Here is an 8,791-nt window from a genome sequence, read left to right as displayed (position 1 = left end):
TTGTCCACCAAATCTAGTTGAGATCTACTTGCTTGAAATGACTGAGATAAGCTGAGATCTCCTAAGAATGGATTGGACTAGGTGAGAGAATACTAGAGGGAGAGAGAGAGAATTGTTGATTTCAATGCGGAAAATAGCTAAAATTGACTTTTGCCTACTCTGATCAGCCTAGATTGGTGTTTTCTATTGTTAGGGAAAGTGTTGAGCTATTGTCACCTACATCACTAGGGTCTCTGCAGCAGTAGGCAGCCTCTTGAATGTCTCCACAATAGCAAATTTTGATTAGCAGTCTTCTCTCCCTCTCCCACTTGCAGCTGAAAATTGATTGAATGGTTGTGACTTAGCCCCAAAACGTTTTCTCAATTTGCATGGGTATTTTGGTCAAGTGGTAGCCTTCTAAACCCAATTTTCAACATTATCCAGAAATTAACTTAATTTTAGAATTAAATAATTTTAAAAAATAATTTCAATCGTGTTGACATTGCCCAAAATTAAATGTGTCCATCCATGATTAAATTGGCTAGGCCATTTGCAACTTGCAGTGGTCCCTATGTCCTAGGGTCAAAATTGATATCAATTAACCACCAAAGCCCGGCTGGCATTTATTACAACTTTTGCCTTTGACACACATTGCATCCTTAGGGTCCTTGGTTTGTTACCATGAAATAACTACCATGTGCATTACATGTGCTAAACAACCTTGTACATTTGATTTGTAACTTAATTAAATGTTATCGGCTAAATTAAAGCATTTCAAAATTTCACATCCTCGTGACAGGCCTCCCCCTTGAAATCCTTGCAATCATCCTTGATTGAAATGCGTTGTATCAAAGGAAAAGCATATTGCACTAGAATTTTCATAAGGCATTACAACATTGGCCATTGTTTCGTAACCATGGCACATGCCCCAAACTTACTTAAGATTTCCAACTAGCATAAATATCAAATAAAATGGAGAAATAGTTCATATTTGTTGCTAGAAACCGATTGGATGCATCTATAACTCATGTTTCTCAACAGTTTTGAGCTCACAACCATAGTAAAGCATATTCTCAGCATAAACCATGGTTGAAACTGTTAATGGCATTTACTAACACGCTGTTGTCTATGGAACTAGTTGTAAACCATTGAAAACCGAGCATAATCTGATCATAAACAGATTACTTGCTGATCTGAGAATTGATCACAAACTGTTGCAAATGTGACCCCAAACTGATTGCAAAAATTGATTAGTAACAACTGATGTAAAACTGATCCCAAAGGTAACCATAAATGGATCTCAAAATTGATAAAAAAGTGATTGAGGAAAAGCTCATGCCAAACTGATATAAATATATAGTTTTAGTGTTTTGGTGAAACCCATACTCATTTGCATACATCTTACAATTATTAGTACACTGACTAGTGACATCATGATAGACATATTGTCGGCATAGTACCTTGGATGCATGTTGAATACATTCGAGATCCACTACATGTGAGAGGTGTCCACAACTAGTGGATTGGAAGTGCTACCTCCCCCTTGAGCAGAAGGCAATGCTTCGGATCCTTGCTTTGTTGAACGTGATTGAGCTGGAATTGAAGTCGGCTCTAATTGAAAGGCTTCTAGGTAAAGTTGCAACAATTGAGGATGGTCTACCAAGTCATTCTTTTCCATCCATTTTACATCCATTGGGATGCGAAAAGCTTAAAGCTTGATTTTTGTGATTATTGTGTTTTTGATAAACATGTAAAGAGTCCCTACTCTCATGGAGCCTCTAGGAAGGCATGTATCTTGGATTCAGTCCATTCTAATGTTTGCACCATGCCAATAAAACTCATAGTGGTTTCCGTTATTTTGTGTCTTTTATTGATGGCCATTCTAGGAAGGTATGGGTCTACTTGCTTAAGTAGAAAAGTGAGGCATTGGATGTTTTTAAAAGGTTTTATGCATTGGTTAATACTCAAAAAGGCTTAAAGTTAAAATGCATAAGAACAGATAATGGGGGAGAGTATGTGTCTAAAGAATTTAATAAGTTTTGTGATGACAATGGGATTAAACGAGAGTTTACAGCTCCTTACAATCCATCATCAAATGGTGTGACTGAGCGAATGAATTGCATGTTATGAGATAAGATTCGGTGCATGCTGTCCACAGCTAATCTCTTGCAATCATTTTGGGGAGAGGTACTTAAAATCGGGGTGCATAACTGATCTCCACATCGTGCACTTGAAAGTGGCATCCCTGAAGAGGTTTGGTCTGGCAAACCTGCTTCATACGACCACTTAAGAGTCTTTGGCTACGAATGCTTTGTACATGTACTTGTTGATAGTAGAACCAAACTTGACATGAAATCTCATAGAGGCATCTTCATGGGTTATGGAGATGAAGGTGAAATGGGCTATCGAGTTTGGGTTCCAAGCATAAAAAAGGTGCTACGTAGCCGGGATGTGGTATTTAATGAGTCAAAGCTGCTGAAAAATGCCATATCTAATGACTCAGACACAAAGAAAGTTACATTTCAGCATGATCAGTTACTTGAACAGCCATCAGCCATTGAAAATTCAGCTCCTTTTGATGCTGATTATGACAATCAGCGTATCATTATTGTGTCAGAGTGCAGCGGTGCAGAAGCGTAGGACTGAGAGAGAGAGAACGCAGAGAGAGAAGAGAGAGAAAGAGACAGTGGACGATGAAGATCTGCTGTATAAAGAATGCTGAATACAAAGATATGCAGATATATACACGGGCGCAGTGCGCTGGACTGCGTGTCTCCACCTCGACGATGCAACCTGCTGTCCACCTCGAAGTCCGCTGCAGTCTGCACTGTCTGCTGTCTGAAATCTGCGAACAGAGACGGAATCTGCGCGTCACTAGTCTGTAACGTGCGAGCAGAGAAGTGTACCAGACTGCTGAAAGTGCCAGGTATAAATAGCCAAAAAATGGGGAAAATAGGGCGCCAGAAATAGCCAGGCGGCTGCATTAAATGCAGCCGACTGGCTGCTGCAGGTCGGACTGCCACGTGGCAGTCCGATTGTGCAGTCCGACTGCACCAGGCTGAAACCTCCTGCCTGGTTGTGATCTCTCTAACACCCCCTCTCAGAGCCTGGGCAAGGCAGAAGCCTGAGGGATCTGGAATGTCTTCGAAGTAGAGCCTGAGGAAGCGCCTTCGTAAACAAATCCGCAAGATTGTCCTCCGTCTTGCAGTACTCCACAATGATGGTCTCATCCAGAAGCTTTTCTCGGATGAAGTGGTACTGGATCTCTATTTGCTTCGTCCGGGCATGAAAAACAGGGTTCCTTGCCAAGGCAATGCAACTCTCATTGTCACATCGCAGCAATGTAGGACGAGTCTGGGGGCACCCAAGCTCCTCCAATAATCTCCGAAGCCACACAACCTCGCATGTGGTGGAAGACGCGGCCCGATACTCCGCCTCAGTAGACGAAAGGGCTACCGTGGGCTGCTTCTTGCTACTCCATGAAATAACACTTGCACCCAAAGTAAAACAGTAACCTGTAGTAGACCGCCTGTGGTCCACGTCACCGGCCCAATTCGAGTCGCTCCAACCTGCAAGTACAAGATCTGACCCATCTGTCCTTGCGGGGTAATGAATCCCTAAATCAGATGTCCCCCTCAAATACCGAAGTATCCTCTGAGCAGCCTGCCAATGCACCGTCTTAGGTTCACTCATGAACCCTGCCAAGAGCCCAACAGCAAAACATAGATCACCCCTGGTGTTGAGAAGCCAAATCAAAGATCCAATCAACTGTCGATAGCGGGACGCATCCGCCAAAGGAGAAGCTGAATGGGAAGTGGCCTTCCAATTCGGATCCATAGGAGTAGATAGGGCCCGACAATCCTCCATCTCAAAAGACACCAAGAGCTCCTGTACATATCTCTGTTGAGAGATAAAGATCCCCCTCTGAGACTGATAAATCTCATGGCCTAAAAAGAAATGGAGTAGACCCAAGTCCGTCATCTCAAACGTCCGATGTAAAGCTGACTTCGTCTCCTGGACCTGCTGTGCATCATCACCTGTGACAATCAAATCATCAACATATAAGACAAACAGCACACAACCATCCTCTGAAGTGTGAACATACAGCTGCGGATCGGCCTTGGATCGCCGATATCCCAACGTAGATTGGAGGAACGAATCAATCTTCTCGTTCCATGCACGCGGAGCCTGCTTGAGGCCATACAAGGCCTTCTTCAACCTGCAGACTTCAAATCACCATTGAGGAAGGCCGACTTCACATCCAACTGATAAACAGGCCATCTCCTATGACCAGCCAAAGCAAGAACAGCTCTAATGGTCGCCATACAAGCTGTGGGGGCAAAAATGTCATGACAGTCAATCCCTGGGCGCTGTGCAAAACCTTTAGCAACAAGGCGAGCCTTGTGCTTATCCAAAGTACCATCGCTGAGGTATTTGGTCTTGAAGACCCACTTGACTCCAATCACCTTCTTCTTCGGGGGGCGAGGCACGAGTGACCAAGTGCCATTCCTCTCAATAGCCTCCAACTCGGCTTCCATAGCTTTCTTCCATGGGGTGGACTGTAAAGCCTCCTTCACGGAGGTGGGCTCTCGATCCTGCATAACACGGGTCATCAAACAATAGTTGGAGCAAACAAGCTCCGTAGTATGTGCCTGGTGCCTCCGTGACCGCCGCGGACCATCCTGCGGTCCCCACTCCTCAGGAACCCCCTCGATCCCTGAATCACGGAGTGTGTCACGGACCCAGCGAGGAGGAGGCCGAACCTCTCCTCGACGTTCTCCATCAGCAGAAGACTCTGGAATATCCACCGGCGGTAACTCCTCAGAGGTGTCCGGTGGAACAGTAGACTTTGTGTCAGAAACAGAATCATAATCAAAAGGCACGGGCTCCAGTGGAACTGAAGAAGGAGCCCAACACTCCCCGGGATTGCCAAGAACGGGATGCTCCTCACCCGTTGAAGTAGCCGGAACCTCCACAAACCGCACATCACGGCTAGTGTACACATCCCGCTTGACGGGATCATACAGTCGGTAGCCTTGGGACTGGGAGCTGTAGCCAACAAATACCTGTTTTCGGGAAGCTGCTTCAAATTTATCACGGTGAGCCTTGGGAATGTGAACATAGGCATCACACCCAAAGACTCGAAAGTAAGAAACATCTGGCTTCGTCCCAAAATAAGCCTCAAATAGGGTCATCCCTTCCACGGCCGAAGTAGGGGATCGATTAAGGATGTGGACTGTAGTAGCCACAGTCTCGGCCCACAGAACCTGAGGGGTCTGTCGGTGCTCCATCATGGTGCGTGCCATCTCGATCACACTGCGGTTCTTCCGTTCAAGAATACCATTTTCTTGAGGAGTGTTGGTATTGGCAAACTCCTGGTGAATTCCTTTATCTGCACAAAACCGAGCAAACTCATTAGACACAAATTCACCTCCCTTGTCGGATCGCAAGGTCTTCAACTTCCGGCCTGATCGGTTCTCCTCAAAGAGAAGCCAATCCTTGAAGTGTGAGAAAGCTTCTGACTTTAGTGCCAAAAAGTAGGCCCATGTCATCCTGTTGTAGTCATCCACGATCAGCATGAAGTACGAGCTCCCACGCAAGGACTCATTCCTCATAGGGCCACATAGATCCGTAGATACTAGCTCCATCGGTGAAGTAGACCGCCGCGAAGCTGTGTGGGGAATGGCATCCCTATGCTGCTTCCCCTGTATGCAGGAGACACATGGCTGCTGGCTCACCACTATATCCGGCAACCCTCGAACAAGCTGTCCACGTGACGCTCTCCGAAGATAGTCATAGTTTAGGTGACCAAACCGAGCATGCCATAACTCTGACTGTGACTGAGAGGTAAGAAGAAGAGTAGAGAGGGCGGTGGAAGACTTCAGTTTGTAAATGCCGTTCTCCTCATATCCGGATGAGAGAACCTTCCTCGACCCACGATCAAGGACTCGCACCATAGTACTGTCAAACTCCACCAGAAGACCAAGGGAGCAAATCTTATGAATTGAAAGGAGATGGTACCCTAATCCTGGTACATGCAAAACCTCTGAGGTATGGGTACCACCTCGTCCATCCGGAATAAGCTGCATCTTACCCCGACCTGCAACAGAAACTGAAGAGGTGTCTCCCATGAGAATCTGCCCACGCGAGGGTCGCAGCTGGGCAACACCATCTGATGAAGGAGTCATGTGCCGTGAGGCACCACTATCAACAATCCACTCTCGAGCCTGGGGAGCCGTCATCGCAGCATCAGAAGCATTCGGTGAAGCGTCCTCAATGACAGCTAGATGAAGAAATGCAGTTGATGAGGGTGCAGCCACCGCTCCAGAATCCTTGGTGTCCTTCTTCTTGGTGTCCTTCGTGTCTTTGTCAGGGCAATCCTTCTTCCAATGGCCAGTCTTTCCACAAATATGGCATGTGGAGTCTTTGTCCTTGTCCTTGTCCTTGTCCTTGTTGGACTTGTTATCCCCTTCTTCTTCTTTTGGTCCTTTCCCTTCTTCTGAGAGGCTTGACCTGTCAGCGCCTCCGACTTGGAAGCATTCTGTCCCTTTAACTGTTCCTCTTGTTCCAAGACCATAGGAACCAACTCTTCCCACCAAAGAGTAGACTCTCGCCCCGAAGCAATAAGGGCAGAGTAAAATGTACCGAATCGTGGCGGCAACTGGGACAATAGTGTGATCGCCATGTCTTCGGAGGAAATCGGCTTCCCCGCATTCTGAACCTGCATCTGTAGCTGCCTTAGCTTGTTAATGTGCTCCCGTAGCGAAGAAGAGTTATTTACGGACAAGGTCCGCATCTGTACCTCCAAAGAAACCCGCTTCATTAGGGTCATCCGATTGTACATTTGATCAAGCTCCAGCCATATCTCCCGAGCCACCGTCAAGTGCTCGATGTGAGCGATCACGGCTGTAGTGCATGATAGAAAGAGAAAGGATCGAATCCTGGCATTCAGTTTGTCCCAATGAGACTGGGCCTTGGCCAACTCCGCACGAGCATTGGAAGAGAGTTTGGACTCATCTCTTACCGAGGGCCGGTCAATCTCCTCCTGTACCAACTCCACCAAATCATAGGACTCAAGAATGGCCAACATCATGACGCGCCAAATGTGGTAGTTGTCGCCGTCGAGCTTCTGATTTGTAGGAAGAGCCGGTAAGACAGGCACCTTCCGGTCCATAATCTCCTGGAACTCCAAGTCAATCTCTGTAGACATCTTCACCTGCAATGCCTTCACAAACGCAAAAGCAGCCCCCTCTGACTGGGAAAACTCAGCCTGCTAAGGCTCTTCCGCGTCCTGATCCTTCTTCACCCGCCGGAGGCGATGAAAAAGCAAAACCTGCACTTGTAGGCTGAAAACTCAAACTTCCTCCGCGTCAAACAGCAGTAAACAGCAGAAAATCCACCACTTGTACTCCGTTCCTGTGCGCCCACACTCGTTTCAGCCTTGTTCCAAGGCGCAGCCCTCCTGTCTGCCCTTAAACGCAAAAAACACAAATTTGTGTCGCGATGGAAACTCCTCTTCAGGTTGATTCTGCGCTCAGTCAGCCCTCAAACACTGCTCTGATACCATGTCAGAGTGCAGCGGTGCGGAAGCGTAGGACTGAGAGAGAGAGAACGCAGAGAGAGAAGAGAGAGAAAGAGACAGTGGACGATGAAGATCTGCTGTATAAAGAATGCTGAATACAAAGATATGCAGATATATACACGGGCGCAGTGCGCTGGACTGCGTGTCTCCACCTCGAAGTCCGCTGCAGTCTGCACTGTCTGCTGTCTGAAATCTGCGAACAGAGACGGAATCTGCGCGTGTCACCAGTCTGTAACCTGCGAGCAGAGAAGTGTACCAGACTGCTGAAAGTGCCAGGTATAAATAGCCAAAAAACGGGGGAAATAGGGCGCCAGAAATAGCTAGGCGGCTGCATTAAATGCAGCCGACTGGCTGCTGCAGGTCGGACTGCCACGTGGCAGTCCGACTGTGCAGTTCGACTGCATGCAGTCCGACTGCACCAGGCTGAAACCTCCTGCCTGGCTGTGATCTCTCTAACATATTGAGCCAGATGAAAATGGGCAGCAAGGATATGCTGAACATCAGCTTGAGCACCAAAATCAGCATGCTGAAAATGAATTACAGTAGCCTGAAATTGTATTACAACAACCTGAACATGCAGTTCAGCAGCCAAACAATAAGGTCATTGACATTCCCTTGGATGTGGATCCATTATCTGACAACACAGATCATTGGGTAATAAGGTCTACACGTGTCAGAAGACCTATAGAAAGATTTGATCCTTCTTTGGACTGCATTTTGCTCATAGATGAAGGTGAGCCTCTTACGTATAAAGAGGCCTTATCATGTGAGTTAAAGAAAAAGTGGGAGCTAGCTATGCAGGAAGAAATGAAGTCATTGTATCAGAATGATACTTGGGCTTTGGTTACATTGCCCAAGGATAGAAAAGTCATTCCTAACAAATGGGTCTATAAAATCAAATGTGTGGATGGCAAACCCAAATACAAAACCAGACTTGTGGCTAAGGGCTATACACAAAAGGAGGGCATTGATTTTCAGGAAGTGTTTTCTCGTGTTGTCAAAATGACCACTCTTCGAGTGTTATTTGCCATTGTAGCATCTATGGATCTTGAACTTGATCAGATGGATGTTAAAGTTGCATTTTTGCATGGTGATCTGGAAGAAGAGCTGTACATGAAACAACCCGAAGGCTTTGTTATACATGGAAAGGAGCATTTGGTATGTAAGCTTAAGAGAAGCTTATATGGTTTGAAACAGGCTCCTAGACAATGGTATAAAAAGTTTGATGCA

The sequence above is a fragment of the Lygodium microphyllum genome, chromosome 28, assembly GCF_053477565.2.
Source record: "Lygodium microphyllum isolate KBCC chromosome 28, Lygodium_microphyllum_v1.1.10, whole genome shotgun sequence".
NCBI lineage: Eukaryota > Viridiplantae > Streptophyta > Polypodiopsida > Schizaeales > Lygodiaceae > Lygodium > Lygodium microphyllum.
Note: the sequence above shows the minus strand (reverse complement) of the source record.